Raw genomic sequence first — 20181 nt, 5'->3', positions numbered from 1 at the left:
AGTTATTGTGACTCTTTGTGTGAATCATTTGTCCTAGTTAATTACACATTATGACTCGTTGTGCGAACCATTTGTCTTTATTCATTAGTCGTTGTGACTCTTTGTCTGAATCATTTGTCCTATTTCAATGGTCATTGTGACTCGTCGTGTGAATCATTTGTCCTTGTTCATTAGTCCTTGTGACTCGTTGTGTGAACCATTTGTCCTTGTTTATTAGTCATTGTGACTCGTTGTGTGAATCATTTGTCCTTGTTCATTAGTCCTTGTGACTCGTTGTGTGAACCATTTATCCTTGTTTATTAGTCATTGTGACTCTTTGTGTGAATCATTTGTCCTAGTTCATTAGTCATTGTGACTCGTCGTGTGAATCATTTGTCCTTGTTCATTAGCCATTGTGACTCGTTGTGTGAATCATTTGTCCTTGTTCATTAGTTATTGTGGTGTGAATCATTTGTCCTAGTTAATTACACATTGTGACTCGTTGTGCGAACCATTTGTCTTTATTCATTAGTCATTATAACTCGTTGTGTGAATCATTTGTTCTTGTTCATTAGTTCTTGTGACTCGTTGTGTGAACCATTTGTCATTGTTCATTAGTTATTATGACTCTTTGTGTCAATCATTTGTCCTAGTTAATTACCCATTGTGACTCGTTGTGTAAATCATTTGTCCTTGGTCATTATTTATTGTGACTCTTTGTGTGAATCCTTTATCCTAGTTAATTACTCATTGTGACTCGTTGTGTGAATCATTTGTCCTTGTTCATTAGTCATTGTGACTCTTTGTGTGAATCATTTGTCCTAGTACATTAGTCATTGTGACTCGTTGTGTGAATCATTTGTCCTTGTTCATTAGTCCTTGTGACTCGTTGTATGAACTATTTGTCGTTGTTTATTAGTTATTGTGACTCTTTGTGTGAATCATTTGTCCTAGTTAATTACACATTATGACTCGTTGTGCGAACCATTTGTCTTTATTCATTAGTCGTTGTGACTCTTTGTGTGAATCATTTGTCCTAGTTCATTAGTCATTGTGACTCGTCGTGTGAATCATTTGTCCTTGTTCATTAGTCCTTGTAACTCGTTGTGTGAAGCATTTGTCCTTGTTTATTAGTCATTGTGACTCTGTGTATGAATCATTTGTCCTAGTTCATTAGTCATTGTGACTCTTCGTGTGAATCATTTGTCCTTGTTCATTAATCCTAGTGACTCGTTGTGTGAACCATTTGTCCTTGTTTATTAGTCGTTGTGACTCTTTGTGTGAATCATTTGTCCTAGTTCATTAGTCATTGTGACTCATCGTGTGAATCATTTGTCCTTGTTCATTAGCCATTGTGACTCGTTGTGTGAATCATTTGTCCTTGTTCATTAGTTATTGTGACTCTTTGTGTGAATCATTTGTCCTAGTTAATTACACATTGTGACTCGTTGTGCGAACCATTTGTTATTCATTAGTCATTATAACTCGTTGTGTGAATCATTTGTCCTTGTTCATTAGTCCTTGTGACTCGTTGTGTTAACCATTTGTCATTGTTCATTAGTTATTATGACTCTTTGTGTGAATCATTTGTCCTAGTTAATTACCCATTGTGACTCGTTGTGTAAATCATTTGTCCTTGGTCATTAGTCATTGTGACTCGTCGTGTGAATCATTTGTCCTTGTTCATTAGCCATTGTGACTCGTTGTGTGAATCATTTGTCCTTGTTCATTAGTTATTGTGATTCTTTGTGTGAATCATTTGTCCTAGTTAATTACACATTGTGACTCGTTGTATGAATCATTTGTCCTAGTTAATTACACATTGTGACTCGTTGTGCGAACCATTTGTCTTTATTCATTAGTCATTATAACTCGTTGTGTGAATCATTTGTCCTTGTTCATTAGTCCTTGCGACTTGTGTATGAACCATTTGTCCTTATTTATTAGTCATTGTGACTCTTTGTGTGAATCATTTGTCCTAGTTCATTAGTCATTGTGACTCGTCGTGTGAATCATTTGTAATAGTTCATTAGTCATTGTGACTCGTCGTGTGAATCATTTGTCCTTGTTCATTAGCCATTGTGACTCGTTGTGTGAATCATTTGTCCTTGTTCATTAGTTATTGTGATTCTTTGTGTGAATCATTTGTCCTAGTTAATTACACATTGTGACTCGTTGTATGAATCATTTGTCCTAGTTAATTACACATTGTGACTCGTTGTGCGAACCATTTGTCTCATTAGTCATTATAACTCGTTGTGTGAATCATTTGTCCTAGTTCATTAGTCATTGTGACTCGTCGTGTGAATCATTTGTCCTAGTTCATTAGTCATTGTGACTCTTCGTGTGAATCATTTGTCCTTGTTCATTAGTCCTTGTGACTCGTTGTGTGAACCATTTATCCTTGTTTATTAGTCATTGTGACTCTTTATGTGAATCATTTGTCCTAGTTCATTAGTCATTGTGACTCGTCGTGTGAATCATTTGTCCTTGTTCATTAGCCATTGTGACTCGTTGTGTGAATCATTTGTCCTTGTTCATTATTTATTGTGGTGTGAATCATTTGTCCTAGTTAATTACACATTGTGACTCGTTGTGCGAACCATTTGTCTTTATTCATTAGTCATTATAACTCGTTGTGTGAATCATTTGTCCTTGTTCATTAGTCCTTGTGACTTGTGTATGAACCATTTGTCCCTATTTATTAGTCATTGTGACTCTTTGTGTGAATCATTTGTCCTAGTTCATTAGTCATTGTGACTCGTCGTGTGAATCATTTGTCCTAGTTCATTAGTCATTGTGACTCGTCGTGTGAATCATTTGTCTTTGTTCATTAGCCATTGTGACTCGTTGTGTGAATCATTTGTCCTTGTTCATTAGTTATTGTGATTCTTTGTGTGAATCATTTGTCCTAGTTAATTACACATTGTGACTCGTTGTATGAATCATTTGTCCTAGTTAATTACACATTGTGACTCGTTGTGCGAACCATTTGTCTTTATTCATTAGTCATTATAACTCGTTGTGTGAGTCATTTGTCCTTGTTCATTAGTCCTTGTGACTCGTTGTGTGAACCATTTGTCCTTGTTTATTAGTCATTGTGACTCGTTGTGTGAATCATTTGTCCTTGTTCATTAGTCCTTGTGACTCGTTGTGTGAACCATTTATCCTTGTTTATTAGTCATTGTGACTCTTTGTGTGAATCATTTGTCCTAGTTCATTAGTCATTGTGACTCGTCGTGTGAATCATTTGTCCTTGTTCATTAGCCATTGTGACTCGTTGTGTGAATCATTTGTCCTTGTTCATTATTTATTGTGGTGTGAATCATTTGTCCTAGTTAATTACACATTGTGACTCGTTGTGCGAACCATTTGTCTTTATTCATTAGTCATTATAACTCGTTGTGTGAATCATTTGTCCTTGTTCATTAGTCCTTGTGACTTGTGTATGAACCATTTGTCCTTATTTATTAGTCATTGTGACTCTTTGTGTGAATCATTTGTCCTAGTTCATTAGTCATTGTGACTCGTCGTGTGAATCATTTGTCCTAGTTCATTAGTCATTGTGACTCGTCGTGTGAATCATTTGTCTTTGTTCATTAGCCATTGTGACTCGTTGTGTGAATCATTTGTCCTTGTTCATTAGTTATTGTGATTCTTTGTGTGAATCATTTGTCCTAGTTAATTACACATTGTGACTCGTTGTATGAATCATTTGTCCTAGTTAATTACACATTGTGACTCGTTGTGCGAACCATTTGTCTTTATTCATTAGTCATTATAACTCGTTGTGTGAGTCATTTGTCCTTGTTCATTAGTCCTTGTGACTCGTTGTGTGAACCATTTGTCCTTGTTTATTAGTCATTGTGACTCGTTGTGTGAATCATTTGTCCTTGTTCATTAGTCCTTTTAACTCGTTGTGTGAACCATTTATCCTTATTTATTAGTCATTATGACTCTGTGTGTGAATCATTTGTCCTAGTTCATTAGTCATTGTGACTCTTCGTGTGAATCATTTGTCCTTGTTCATTAGTCCTTTTAACTCGTTGTGTGAACCATTTATCCTTATTTATTAGTCATTATGACTCTGTGTGTGAATCATTTGTCCTAGTTCATTAGTCATTGTGACTCTTCGTGTGAATCATTTGTCCTTGTTCATTAGTCCTTGTAACTCGTTGTGTGAACCATTTGTCCTTGTTTATTAGTCATTGTGACTCGTTGTGTGAATCATTTGTCCTTGTTCATTAGTCCTTGTGACTCGTTGTGTGAACCATTTGTCCTTGTTTATTAGTCATTGTGACTCTTTGTGAGAATTATTTGTCTTAGTTCACTAGTCATTGTGACTCGTTGTGAGAATCATTTGTCCTTGTTCATTAGTCCTTGTGACTCGTTGTGTGAACCATTTGTCCTTGTTTATTAGTCATTGTGACTCATTGTGTGAATCATTTGTCCTAGTTCATTAGTCATTGTGACTCGTCGTGTGAATCATTTGTCCTTGTTCATTAGCCATTGTGACTCGTTGTGTGAATCATTTGTCCTTGTTCGTTAGTTATTGTCACTCTTTGTGTGAATTATTTATCCTAATTAATTACACATTGTGACTCGTTGTGCGAACCATTTGTCTTTATTCATTAGTCATTATAACTCGTTGTGTGAATCATTTGTCCTTGTTCATTAGTCCTTGTGACTTGTGTATGAACCATTTGTCCTTATTTATTAGTCATTGTGACTCTTTGTGTGAATCATTTGTCCTAGTTCATTAGTCATTGTGACTCGTCGTGTGAATCATTTGTCCTAGTTCATTAGTCATTGTGACTCGTCGTGTGAATCATTTGTCCTTGTTCATTAGCCATTGTGACTCGTTGTGTGAATCATTTGTCCTTGTTCATTAGTCCTTGTGACTCGTTGTGTGAACCATTTGTCCTTGTTTATTAGTCATTGTGACTCTTTGTGTGAATCATTTGTCCTAGTTAATTACACATTATGACTCGTTGTGCGAACCATTTGTCTTTATTCATTAGTCGTTGTGACTCTTTGTGTGAATCATTTGTCCTAGTTCATTAGTCATTGTGACTCGTCTTGTGAATCATTTGTCCTTGTTCATTTGTCCTTTTAACTCGTTGTGTGAACCATTTATCCTTATTTATTAGTCATTATGACTCTGTGTGTGAATCATTTGTCCTAGTTCATTAGTCATTGTGACTCTTCGTGTGAATCATTTGTCCTTGTTCATTAGTCCTTGTAACTCGTTGTGTGAACCATTTGTCCTTGTTTATTAGTCATTGTGACTCGTTGTGTGAATCATTTGTCCTTGTTCATTAGACCTTGTGACTCGTTGTGTGAACCTTTTGTCCTTGTTTTATAGTCATTGTGACTCGTTGTGTGAATCATTTGTCCTAGTTCATTAGTCATTGTGACTCGTCGTGTGAATCATTTGTCCTTGTTCATTAGCCATTGTGACTCGTTGTGTGAATCATTTGTCCTTGTTCGTTAGTTATTGTCACTCTTTGTGTGAATTATTTATCCTAGTTAATTACACATTGTGACTCGTTGTGCGAACCATTTGTCTTTATTCATTAGTCATTATAACTCGTTGTGTGAATCATTTGTCCTTGTTCATTAGTCCTTGTGACTTGTGTATGAACCATTTGTCCTTATTTATTAGTCATTGTGACTCTTTGTGTGAATCATTTGTCTTAGTTCATTAGTCATTGTGACTCGTCGTGTGAATCATTTGTCCTAGTTCATTAGTCATTGTGACTCGTCGTGTGAATCATTTGTCCTTGTTCATTAGCCATTGTGACTCGTTGTGTGAATCATTTGTCCTTGTTCATTAGTCCTTGTGACTCGTTGTGTGAACCATTTGTCCTTGTTTATTAGTCATTGTGACTCTTTGTGTGAATCATTTGTCCTAGTTAATTACACATTATGACTCGTTGTGCGAACCATTTGTCTTTATTCATTTGTCGTTGTGAATCTTTGTGTGAATCATTTGTCCTAGTTCGTTAGTCATTGTGACTCGTCGTGTGAATCATTTGTCCTTGTTCATTAGTCCTTGTGACTCGTTGTGTGAACCATTTATCCTTGTTTATTAGTCATTGTGACTCTTTATGTGAATCATTTGTCCTAGTTCATTAGTCATTGTGACTCGTCGTGTGAATCATTTGTCCTTGTTCATTAGTCCTTGTGACTCGTTGTGTGAACCATTTGTCCTTGTTTATTAGTCATTGTGACTCTTTGTGTGAATCATTTGTCCTAGTTAATTACACATTATGACTCGTTGTGCGAACCATTTATCTTTATTCATTAGTCGTTGTGACTCTTTGTGTGAATCATTTGTCCTAGTTCATTAGTCATTGTGACTCGTCGTGTGAATCATTTGTCCTTGTTCATTAGTCCTTTTGACTCGTTATGTGAACTATTTTTGCTTATTTATTAGTCATTATGACTCGTGTGAATCATTTGTCCTAGTTCATTAGTCATTGTGACTCTTCGTGTGAATCATTTGTCCTTGTTCATTAGTCCTTGTAACTCGTTGTGTGAACCATTTGTCCTTGTTTATTAGTCATTGTGACTCGTTGTGTGAATCATTTGTCCTTGTTCATTAGTCCTTGTGACTCGTTGTGTGAACCATTTGTCCTTGTTTCTTAGTCATTGTGACTCTTTGTGAGAATTATTTGTCCTAGTTCATTAGTCATTGTGACTCGTTGTGTGAATCATTTGTCCTTGTTCATTAGTCCTTGTGACTCGTTGTGTGAACCATTTGTCCTTGTTTATTAGTCATTGTGACTCATTGTGTGAATCATTTGTCCTAGTTCATTAGTCATTGTGACTCGTCGTGTGAATCATTTGTCCTTGTTCATTAGCCATTGTGACTCGTTGTGTGAATCATTTGTCCTTGTTCGTTAGTTATTGTGACTCTTTGTGTGAATTATTTATCCTATTTAATTACACATTGTGACTCGTTGTGCGAACCATTTGTTTTTATTGATTAGTCATTATAACTCGTTGTGTGAATCATTTGTCCTTGTTCATTAGCCATTGTGACTCGTTGAGTGAATCATTTGTCCTTGTTCATTAGTTATTGTGACTCTTTGTGTGAATCATTTGTCCTAGTTAATTACACATTATGACTCGTTGTGCGAACCATTTGTCTTTATTCATTAGTCGTATTGACTCTTTGTGTGAATCATTTGTCCTATTTCAATGGTCATTGTAACTCGTCGTGTGAATCATTTGTCCTTGTTCATTAGTTCTTGTGACTCGCTGTGTGAACCATTTGTCCTTGTTTATTTGTCATTGTGACTTGTTGTGTGAATCATTTGTCCTTGTTCATTAGTCCTTGTGACTCGTTGTGTGAACCATTTATCCTTGTTTATTAGTCATTGTGACTCTTTGTGTGAATCATTTGTCCTAGTTCATTAGTCATTGTGACTCATCGTGTGAATCATTTGTCCTTGTTCATTAGCCATTGTGACTCGTTGTGTGAATCATTTGTCCTTGTTCATTAGTTATTGTGACTCTTTGTGTGAATCATTTGTCCTAGTTAATTACACATTGTGACTCGTTGTGCGAACCATTTGTTATTCATTAGTCATTATAACTCGTCGTGTGAATCATTTGTCCTTGTTCATTGCCATTGTGACTCGTTGTGTGAATCATTTGTCCTTGTTCATTAGTTATTGTGGTGTGAATCATTTGTCCTAGTTAATTACACATTGTGACTCGTTGTGCGAACCATTTGTCTTTATTCATTAGTCATTATAACTCGTTGTGTGAATCATTTGTCCTTGTTCATTAGTTCTTTTGACTCGTTGTGTGAACCATTTGTCATTGTTCATTAGTTATTATGACTCTTTGTGTCACTCATTTGTCCTAGTTAATTACCCATTGTGACTCGTTGTGTAAATCATTTGTCCTTGGTCATTATTTATTGTGACTCTTTGTGTGAATCCTTTATCCTAGTTAATTTACTCATTGTGACTCGTTGTGTGAATCATTTGTCCTTATTCATTAGTCATTGTGACTCTTTGTGTGAATCATTTGTCCTAGTACATTAGTCATTGTGACTCGTTGTGTGAATCATTTGTCCTTGTTCATTAGACCTTGTGACTCGTTGTGTGAACCCTTTGTCCTTGTTTTATAGTCATTGTGACTCGTTGTGTGAATCATTTGTCCTTGTTCATTAGTCCTTGTGACTCGTTGTATGAACCATTTGTCCTTGTTTATTAGTCATTGTGACTCTTTGTGTGAATCATTTGTCCAAGTTAATTACACATTATGACTCGTTGTGCGAACCATTTATCTTTATTCATTAGTCGTTGTGACTCTTTGTGTGAATCATTTGTCCTTTTTCATTAGTCCTTTTGACTCGTTGTGTGAACCATTTATCCTTATTTATTAGTCATTATGACTCTGTGTGTGAATCATTTGTCCTAGTTCATTAGTCATTGTGACTCTTCGTGTGAATCATTTGTCCTTGTTCATTAGTCCTTGTAACTCGTTGTGTGAACCATTTGTCCTTGTTTATTAGTCATTGTGACTCGTTGTGTGAATCATTTGTCCTTGTTCATTAGTCCTTGTGACTCGTTGTGTGAACCATTTGTCCTTGTTTATTAGTCATTGTGACTCATTGTGTGAATCCTTTGTCCTAGTTCATTAGTCATTGTGACTCGTCGCGTGAATCATTTGTCCTTGTTCATTAGCCATTGTGACTCGTTGTGTGAATCATTTGTCCTTGTTCGTTAGTTATTGTGACTCTTTGTGTGAATTTTTTATCCTAGTGAATTACACATTGTGACTCGTTGTGCGAACCATTTGTTTTTATTCATTAGTCATTATAACTCGTTGTGTGAATCATTTGTCCTTGTTCATTAGCCATTGTGACTCGTTGAGTGAATCATTTGTCCTTGTTCATTAGTTATTGTGACTCTTTGTGTGAATCATTTGTCCTAGTTAATTACACATTATGACTCGTTGTGCGAACCATTTGTCTTTATTCATTAGTCGTTGTGACTCTTTGTCTGAATCATTTGTCCTATTTCAATGGTCATTGTGACTCGTCGTGTGAATCATTTGTCCTTGTTCATTAGTCCTTGTGACTCGTTGTGTGAACCATTTGTCCTTGTTTATTAGTCATTGTGACTCGTTGTGTGAATCATTTGTCCTTGTTCATTAGTCCTTGTGACTCGTTGTGTGAACCATTTATCCTTGTTTATTAGTCATTGTGACTCTTTGTGTGAATCATTTGTCCTAGTTCATTAGTCATTGTGACTCGTCGTGTGAATCATTTGTCCTTGTTCATTAGCCATTGTGACTCGTTGTGTGAATCATTTGTCCTTGTTCATTAGTTATTGTGGTGTGAATCATTTGTCCTAGTTAATTACACATTGTGACTCGTTGTGCGAACCATTTGTCTTTATTCATTAGTCATTATAACTCGTTGTGTGAATCATTTGTTCTTGTTCATTAGTTCTTGTGACTCGTTGTGTGAACCATTTGTCATTGTTCATTAGTTATTATGACTCTTTGTGTCAATCATTTGTCCTAGTTAATTACCCATTGTGACTCGTTGTGTAAATCATTTGTCCTTGGTCATTATTTATTGTGACTCTTTGTGTGAATCCTTTATCCTAGTTAATTACTCATTGTGACTCGTTGTGTGAATCATTTGTCCTTGTTCATTAGTCATTGTGACTCTTTGTGTGAATCATTTGTCCTAGTACATTAGTCATTGTGACTCGTTGTGTGAATCATTTGTCCTTGTTCATTAGTCCTTGTGACTCGTTGTATGAACTATTTGTCGTTGTTTATTAGTTATTGTGACTCTTTGTGTGAATCATTTGTCCTAGTTAATTACACATTATGACTCGTTGTGCGAACCATTTGTCTTTATTCATTAGTCGTTGTGACTCTTTGTGTGAATCATTTGTCCTAGTTCATTAGTCATTGTGACTCGTCGTGTGAATCATTTGTCCTTGTTCATTAGTCCTTGTAACTCGTTGTGTGAAGCATTTGTCCTTGTTTATTAGTCATTGTGACTCTGTGTATGAATCATTTGTCCTAGTTCATTAGTCATTGTGACTCTTCGTGTGAATCATTTGTCCTTGTTCATTAATCCTAGTGACTCGTTGTGTGAACCATTTGTCCTTGTTTATTAGTCGTTGTGACTCTTTGTGTGAATCATTTGTCCTAGTTCATTAGTCATTGTGACTCATCGTGTGAATCATTTGTCCTTGTTCATTAGCCATTGTGACTCGTTGTGTGAATCATTTGTCCTTGTTCATTAGTTATTGTGACTCTTTGTGTGAATCATTTGTCCTAGTTAATTACACATTGTGACTCGTTGTGCGAACCATTTGTTATTCATTAGTCATTATAACTCGTTGTGTGAATCATTTGTCCTTGTTCATTAGTCCTTGTGACTCGTTGTGTGAACCATTTGTCATTGTTCATTAGTTATTATGACTCTTTGTGTGAATCATTTGTCCTAGTTAATTACCCATTGTGACTCGTTGTGTAAATCATTTGTCCTTGGTCATTAGTCATTGTGACTCGTCGTGTGAATCATTTGTCCTTGTTCATTAGCCATTGTGACTCGTTGTGTGAATCATTTGTCCTTGTTCATTAGTTATTGTGATTCTTTGTGTGAATCATTTGTCCTAGTTAATTACACATTGTGACTCGTTGTATGAATCATTTGTCCTAGTTAATTACACATTGTGACTCGTTGTGCGAACCATTTGTCTTTATTCATTAGTCATTATAACTCGTTGTGTGAATCATTTGTCCTTGTTCATTAGTCCTTGCGACTTGTGTATGAACCATTTGTCCTTATTTATTAGTCATTGTGACTCTTTGTGTGAATCATTTGTCCTAGTTCATTAGTCATTGTGACTCGTCGTGTGAATCATTTGTAATAGTTCATTAGTCATTGTGACTCGTCGTGTGAATCATTTGTCCTTGTTCATTAGCCATTGTGACTCGTTGTGTGAATCATTTGTCCTTGTTCATTAGTTATTGTGATTCTTTGTGAGAATCATTTGTCCTAGTTAATTACACATTGTGACTCGTTGTATGAATCATTTGTCCTAGTTAATTACACATTGTGACTCGTTGTGCGAACCATTTGTCTCATTAGTCATTATAACTCGTTGTGTGAATCATTTGTCCTAGTTCATTAGTCATTGTGACTCGTCGTGTGAATCATTTGTCCTAGTTCATTAGTCATTGTGACTCTTCGTGTGAATCATTTGTCCTTGTTCATTAGTCCTTGTGACTCGTTGTGTGAACCATTTATCCTTGTTTATTAGTCATTGTGACTCTTTATGTGAATCATTTGTCCTAGTTCATTAGTCATTGTGACTCGTCGTGTGAATCATTTGTCCTTGTTCATTAGCCATTGTGACTCGTTGTGTGAATCATTTGTCCTTGTTCATTATTTATTGTGGTGTGAATCATTTGTCCTAGTTAATTACACATTGTGACTCGTTGTGCGAACCATTTGTCTTTATTCATTAGTCATTATAACTCGTTGTGTGAATCATTTGTCCTTGTTCATTAGTCCTTGTGACTTGTGTATGAACCATTTGTCCCTATTTATTAGTCATTGTGACTCTTTGTGTGAATCATTTGTCCTAGTTCATTAGTCATTGTGACTCGTCGTGTGAATCATTTGTCCTAGTTCATTAGTCATTGTGACTCGTCGTGTGAATCATTTGTCTTTGTTCATTAGCCATTGTGACTCGTTGTGTGAATCATTTGTCCTTGTTCATTAGTTATTGTGATTCTTTGTGTGAATCATTTGTCCTAGTTAATTACACATTGTGACTCGTTGTATGAATCATTTGTCCTAGTTAATTACACATTGTGACTCGTTGTGCGAACCATTTGTCTTTATTCATTAGTCATTATAACTCGTTGTGTGAGTCATTTGTCCTTGTTCATTAGTCCTTGTGACTCGTTGTGTGAACCATTTGTCCTTGTTTATTAGTCATTGTGACTCGTTGTGTGAATCATTTGTCCTTGTTCATTAGTCCTTGTGACTCGTTGTGTGAACCATTTATCCTTGTTTATTAGTCATTGTGACTCTTTGTGTGAATCATTTGTCCTAGTTCATTAGTCATTGTGACTCGTCGTGTGAATCATTTGTCCTTGTTCATTAGCCATTGTGACTCGTTGTGTGAATCATTTGTCCTTGTTCATTATTTATTGTGGTGTGAATCATTTGTCCTAGTTAATTACACATTGTGACTCGTTGTGCGAACCATTTGTCTTTATTCATTAGTCATTATAACTCGTTGTGTGAATCATTTGTCCTTGTTCATTAGTCCTTGTGACTTGTGTATGAACCATTTGTCCTTATTTATTAGTCATTGTGACTCTTTGTGTGAATCATTTGTCCTAGTTCATTAGTCATTGTGACTCGTCGTGTGAATCATTTGTCCTAGTTCATTAGTCATTGTGACTCGTCGTGTGAATCATTTGTCTTTGTTCATTAGCCATTGTGACTCGTTGTGTGAATCATTTGTCCTTGTTCATTAGTTATTGTGATTCTTTGTGTGAATCATTTGTCCTAGTTAATTACACATTGTGACTCGTTGTATGAATCATTTGTCCTAGTTAATTACACATTGTGACTCGTTGTGCGAACCATTTGTCTTTATTCATTAGTCATTATAACTCGTTGTGTGAGTCATTTGTCCTTGTTCATTAGTCCTTGTGACTCGTTGTGTGAACCATTTGTCCTTGTTTATTAGTCATTGTGACTCGTTGTGTGAATCATTTGTCCTTGTTCATTAGTCCTTTTAACTCGTTGTGTGAACCATTTATCCTTATTTATTAGTCATTATGACTCTGTGTGTGAATCATTTGTCCTAGTTCATTAGTCATTGTGACTCTTCGTGTGAATCATTTGTCCTTGTTCATTAGTCCTTTTAACTCGTTGTGTGAACCATTTATCCTTATTTATTAGTCATTATGACTCTGTGTGTGAATCATTTGTCCTAGTTCATTAGTCATTGTGACTCTTCGTGTGAATCATTTGTCCTTGTTCATTAGTCCTTGTAACTCGTTGTGTGAACCATTTGTCCTTGTTTATTAGTCATTGTGACTCGTTGTGTGAATCATTTGTCCTTGTTCATTAGTCCTTGTGACTCGTTGTGTGAACCATTTGTCCTTGTTTATTAGTCATTGTGACTCTTTGTGAGAATTATTTGTCTTAGTTCACTAGTCATTGTGACTCGTTGTGAGAATCATTTGTCCTTGTTCATTAGTCCTTGTGACTCGTTGTGTGAACCATTTGTCCTTGTTTATTAGTCATTGTGACTCATTGTGTGAATCATTTGTCCTAGTTCATTAGTCATTGTGACTCGTCGTGTGAATCATTTGTCCTTGTTCATTAGCCATTGTGACTCGTTGTGTGAATCATTTGTCCTTGTTCGTTAGTTATTGTCACTCTTTGTGTGAATTATTTATCCTAATTAATTACACATTGTGACTCGTTGTGCGAACCATTTGTCTTTATTCATTAGTCATTATAACTCGTTGTGTGAATCATTTGTCCTTGTTCATTAGTCCTTGTGACTTGTGTATGAACCATTTGTCCTTATTTATTAGTCATTGTGACTCTTTGTGTGAATCATTTGTCCTAGTTCATTAGTCATTGTGACTCGTCGTGTGAATCATTTGTCCTAGTTCATTAGTCATTGTGACTCGTCGTGTGAATCATTTGTCCTTGTTCATTAGCCATTGTGACTCGTTGTGTGAATCATTTGTCCTTGTTCATTAGTCCTTGTGACTCGTTGTGTGAACCATTTGTCCTTGTTTATTAGTCATTGTGACTCTTTGTGTGAATCATTTGTCCTAGTTAATTACACATTATGACTCGTTGTGCGAACCATTTGTCTTTATTCATTAGTCGTTGTGACTCTTTGTGTGAATCATTTGTCCTAGTTCATTAGTCATTGTGACTCGTCTTGTGAATCATTTGTCCTTGTTCATTTGTCCTTTTAACTCGTTGTGTGAACCATTTATCCTTATTTATTAGTCATTATGACTCTGTGTATGAATCATTTGTCCTAGTTCATTAGTCATTGTGACTCTTCGTGTGAATCATTTGTCCTTGTTCATTAGTCCTTGTAACTCGTTGTGTGAACCATTTGTCCTTGTTTATTAGTCATTGTGACTCGTTGTGTGAATCATTTGTCCTTGTTCATTAGTCCTTGTAACTCGTTGTGTGAACCATTTGTCCTTGTTTATTAGTCATTGTGACTCGTTGTGCGAACCATTTGTCTTTATTCATTTGTCGTTGTGACTCTTTGTGTGAATCATTTGTCCTAGTTCGTTAGTCATTGTGACTCGTCGTGTGAATCATTTGTCCTTGTTCATTAGTCCTTTTAACTCGTTGTGTGAACCATTTATCCTTATTTATTAGTCATTATGACTCTGTGTGTCAATCATTTGTCCTAGTTCATTAGTCATTGTGACTCTTCAAGTAAATCATTTGTCCTTGTTCATTAGTCCTTGTAACTCGTTGTGTGAACCATTTGTCCTTGTTTATTAGTCATTGTGACTCGTTGTGTGAATCATTTGTCCTTGTTCATTACTCCTTGTGACTCGTTGTGTGAACCATTTGTCCTTGTTTATTAGTCATTGTGACTCTTTGTGAGAATTATTTGTCCTAGTTCACTAGTCATTGTGACTCGTTGTGTGAATCATTTGTCCTTGTTCATTAGTCCTTGTGACTCGTTGTGTGAACCATTTGTCCTTGTTTATTAGTCATTGTGACTCATTGTGTGAATCATTTGTCCTAGTTCATTAGTCATTGTGACTCGTCGTGTGAATCATTTGTCCTTGTTCATTAGCCATTGTGACTCGTTGTGTGAATCATTTGTCCTTGTTCGTTAGTTATTGTGACTCTTTGTGTGAATTATTTATCCTAGTTAATTACACATTGTGACTCGTTGTGCGAACCATTTGTCTTTATTCATTAGTCATTATAACTCGTTGTGTGAATCATTTGTCCTTGTTCATTAGTCCTTGTGACTTGTGTATGAACCATTTGTCCTTATTTATTAGTCATTGTGACTCTTTGTGTGAATCATTTGTCCTAGTTCATTAGTCATTGTGACTCGTCGTGTGAATCATTTGTCCTAGTTCATTAGTCATTGTGACTCGTCGTGTGAATCATTTGTCCTTGTTCATTAGCCATTGTGACTCGTTGTGTGAATCATTTGTCCTTGTTCATTAGTTATTGTGATTCTTTGTGTGAATCATTTGTCCTAGTTAATTACACATTGTGACTCGTTGTATGAATCATTTGTCCTAGTTAATTACACATTGTGACTCGTTGTGCGAACCATTTGTCTTTATTCATTAGTCATTATAACTCGTTGTGTGAATCATTTGTCCTTGTTCATTAGTCCTTGTGACTCGTTGTGTGAACCATTTGTCATTGTTCATTAGTTATTATGAATCTTTGTGTGAATCATTTCTCCTAGTTAATTACCCATTATGACTCGTTGTGTAAATCATTTGTCCTTGGTCATTATTTATTGTGACTCTTTGTGTGAATCCTTTATCCTAGTTAATTACTCATTGTGACTCGTTGTGTGAATCATTTGTCCTTATTCATTAGTCATTGTGACTCTTTGTGTGAATCATTTGTCCTAGTACATTAGTCATTGTGACTCGTTGTGTGAATCATTTGTCCTTGTTCATTAGACCTTGTGACTCGTTGTGTGAACCCTTTGTCCTTGTTTTATAGTCATTGTGACTCGTTGTGTGAATCATTTGTCCTTGTTCATTAGTCCTTGTGAATCGTTGTGTGAACCATTTGTCCTTGTTTATTAGTCATTGTGACTCTTTGTGTGAATCATTTGTCCTAGTTAATTACACATTATGACTCGTTGTGCGAACCATTTGTCTTTATTCATTAGACGTTGTGACTCTTTGTGTGAATCATTTGTCCTAGTTCATTAGTCATTGTGACTCGTCGTGTGAATCATTTGTCCTTGTTCATTAGTCCTTTTGACTCGTTGTGTGAACTATTTATCCTTATTTATTAGTCATTATGACTCTGTGCGTGAATCATTTGTCCTAGTTCATTAGTCATTGTGACTCTTCGTGTGAATCATTTGTCCTTGTTCATTAGTCCTTGTAACTCGTTGTGTGAACCATTTGTCCTTGTTTATTAGTCATTGTGACTCGTTGTGTGAATCATTTGTCCTTGTTCATTAGTCCTTGTGACTCGTTGTGTGAACCATTTGTCCTTGTTTATTAGTCATTGTGACTCATTGTGTGAATCATTTGTCCTAGTTCATTAGTCATTGTGACTTGTCGTGTGAATCATTTGTCCTTGTTCATTAGCCATTGTGACTCGTTGTGTGAATCATTTGTCCTTGTTCGTTAGTTATTGTGACTCTTTGTGTGAATTATTTATCCTAGTTAATTACACATTGTGACTCGTTGTGCGAACCATTTGTCTTTATTCATTAGTCATTATAACTCGTTGTCTGAATCATTTGTCCTTGTTCATTAGTCCTTGTGACTCGTTGTATGAACCATTTGTCCTTATTTATTAGTCATTGTGACTCTTTGTGTGAATCATTTGTCGTAGTTCATTAGTCATTGTGACTCGTCGTGTGAATCATTTGTCCTAGTTCATTAGTCATTGTGACTCGTCGTGTGAATCATTTGTCCTTGTTCATTAGCCATTGTGACTCGTTGTGTGAATCATTTGTCCTTGTTCATTAGTTATTGTGATTCTTTGTGTGAATCATTTGTCCTAGTTAATTACACATTGTGACTCGTTGTATGAATCATTTGTCCTTGTTCATTAGTCCTTGTGACTCGTTGTGTGAACTATTTGTCATTGTTAATTAGTTATTATGACTCTTTGTGTGAATCATTTGTCCTAGTTAATTACTCATTGTGACTCGTTGTGTAAATCATTTGTCCTTGGTCATTATTTATTGTGACTCTTTGTGTGAATCCTTTATCCTAGTTAATTACTCATTGTGACTCGTTGTGTAAATCATTTATCCTTGTTCATTAGTCATTGTGACTCTTTGTGTGAATCATTTTTCCTAGTACATTAGTCATTGTGACTCGTTGTGTGAATCATTTGTCCTTGTTCATTAGTCCTTGTGGCTCGTTGTGTGAACCATTTATCCTTGTTTATTAGTCATTGTGACTCGTTGTGTGAATCATTTGTCCTTGTTCATTAGTCCTTGTGACTTGTTGTGTGAACCATTTGTCCTTGTTTATTAGTCATTGTCACTCTTTGTGTGAATCATTTGTCCTACTTCATTAGTCATTGTGACTCGTCGTGTGAATCATTTGTCCTTTTTCATTAGTCCTTGTGATTCATTGTGTGAACCATTTGTCCTTGTTTATTAGTGATTGTGACTCTTTGTGTGAATCATTTGGCCTAGTTCATTAGCCATTGTGACTCGTCGTGTGAATCATTTGTCCTTGTTCATTAGCCATTGTGACTCGTTGTGTGAATCATTTGTCCTTGTTCATTAGTTATTGTAACTCTTTGTGTGAATCATTTGTCCTAGTTAATTACACATTGTGACTCGTTGTGAATCATTTGTCATTTTTCATTAGTTATTATGACTCGTTTTATGAATCATTTGTCGTAGTTAATTAGTCATTCTGACTCGTTGTGTAAATCATTTGTCCTTGTTCATTAGTCCCAGTGACTCGTTGTGTGAATCATTTGTCCTAGTTAATTACACATTGTGACTCGTTGTGAATCATTTGTCCTTTTTCATTAGTTATTATGACTCGTTTTATGAATCATTTGTCGTAGTTAATAAGTCATTGTGACTCGTTGTGTAAATCATTTATCCTTGTTCATTAGTCCTAGTGACTCGTTGTGTGAATCATTTTTTCTAGTTCATTAGTTATTGTGACTCGTTTTATGAATCATTTGTCGTAGTTAATTACCCATTGTAACTCGTTGTGTGAATCATTTGTCCTTGTTCAATAGTCATTGTGACACGTTGTGTGAATCATTTGTCCTAGTTCATTAGTCATTGTGACTCGTCGTGTGAATCATTTGTCCTAGTTCATTAGTCATTGTGACTCGTTGTGTGAATCATTTGACTTTATTCATTAGTCATTATGACTCGTTGTGTGAATCATTTGTCCTTGTTCATTAGTCGTTGTGACTCGTTGTGTGAACCATTTATCATTGTTCATTAGTTATTACGACTCTTTGTGTGAACCATTTGTCTTAGTTAATTACTCATTGTGACTCGTTGTGTAAATCATTTGTCCTTGGTCATTATTTATTGTGACTCTTTGTGTGAATCCTTTATCCTAGTTAATTACTCATTGTGACTCGTTGTGTGAATCATTTGTCCTAGTACATTAGTCATTGTGACTCGTTGTGTGAATCATTTCTCCTAATTCATTAGTCATTGTGACTCGTCGTGTGAATCATTTGTCCTTGTTCATTAGTCCTTGTGACTCGTTGTGTGAACCATTTGTCCTTGTTTATTCGTCATTGTGACTCTTTGTGTGAATCATTTGTCCTAGTTCATTAGTCATTGTTACTCTTTGTGTGAATCATTTGTCCTTGTTCATTAGTCCTTGTGACTCGTTGTGTGAACCATTTGTCCTTGTTTATTAGTCGTTGTGACTCTTTGTGTGAATCATTTGTCCTAGTTCATTAGTCATTGTGACTCGTCGTGTGAATCATTTGTCCTCGTTCATTAGCCATTGTGACTCGTTGTGTGAATCATTTGTCCTCGTTCATTAGATATTGTGACTCTTTGTGTGAACCATTTGTCCTAGTTAATTACACATTGTGACTCGTTGTGCGAACCATTTGTCTTTATTCATTATCATTATGACTCGTTGTGTGAATCATTTGTCCTTGTTCATTAGTCCTTGTGACTCGTTGTGTGAACCATTTGTCCTTGTTTATTAGTCATTGTGACTCGTTGTGTGAATCATTTGTCCTTGTTCATTAGTCCTTGTGACTCGTTGTGTGAACCATTTGTCCTTGTTTATTAGTCATTGTGACTCTTTGTGTGAATCATTTGTCCTAGTTAATTACACATTACGACTCGTTGTGCGAACCATTTGTCTTTATTCATTAGTCGTTGTGACTCTTTGTGTGAATCATTTGTTGGGAAATGTGTCCTCAACAATAGTGCGATCACATGATTTAAATATCATTATTAAATCTCATTTTAAGAATACATATGGGATGTAATATTTTACAGTCAACTGGTCTACACATATCGGTAATGGTTGGCTGACTAAAGTTTGACATTACTGTCGTGCGACGGTGGTGATCAGTTGATCCCCTTAGGTCATACCTATAGGGAAATACTCTTAATTGATTATTTAATTAATCGTATACCGATACGAGGTAATTAAATTGCTTAAAATTGACGAGTGATTTTGTGAGTATAATTTACGTATCTTATTTTAAATATGATTAAATGAGACACGGTCTAAGTAATCGAATTATTTTATTACTTAGATGAATTTATTGTTTAAAGAAACAATTGAAAAGGAATGAATAAATTATTATAAATACAGAATGTTGTAGTTTATAATTTGGAAACATTTTTGGTACAAGTAATTACGAATTACTAGTCGATTTTGTAAATGACATATTTTATGAGTATGTTGATTTTTAATATGTTAAAAATACATTATATTGTGACATGTCATGTAACATGTTACATGTGACAAATTTGACAAATTACAAAATAAAATGGATTCTCCATTTTATGCTTAAAAACCGAAAATGAGGAGGTAGTGTAAGATATGTATTGTGTTTTTATCTTGAGTGGAAAACACAATCATGATATCTAAGTACTAGCCTTCCAAGCCTAAGCTTTTGAGAAGAGCAAAAACAAAAGGCATTGGGCATACTACCCAATGCTCTCTTTTTCGGCCTCCCACAAGAAAGAGAGGAGAGCTCTTCTCTTTATTATCATTATTCATTCTTCCCATCTTTTTCTAGTGTAAGAAAATCCTCCAAAAACTCTCTACAATTTATGATAATTCTAGAGAAATAAAATCTCACAAAACATCACCTCTTGAGCGAAATTTTCAAGAGCCAAAATACAATTTATTTTGTGTCATTTTTATGCTAAAACTAATATTATTACTAGATCTAAATAGTATTGGTTTATTAAGATGTATTCCTTGGGTATATGCTTTTGGGAGGGA

This window comes from Silene latifolia, unplaced genomic scaffold, assembly GCF_048544455.1.
Source record: "Silene latifolia isolate original U9 population unplaced genomic scaffold, ASM4854445v1 scaffold_189, whole genome shotgun sequence".
NCBI classification, from domain to species: Eukaryota; Viridiplantae; Streptophyta; class Magnoliopsida; order Caryophyllales; family Caryophyllaceae; genus Silene; species Silene latifolia.
Note: the sequence above shows the minus strand (reverse complement) of the source record.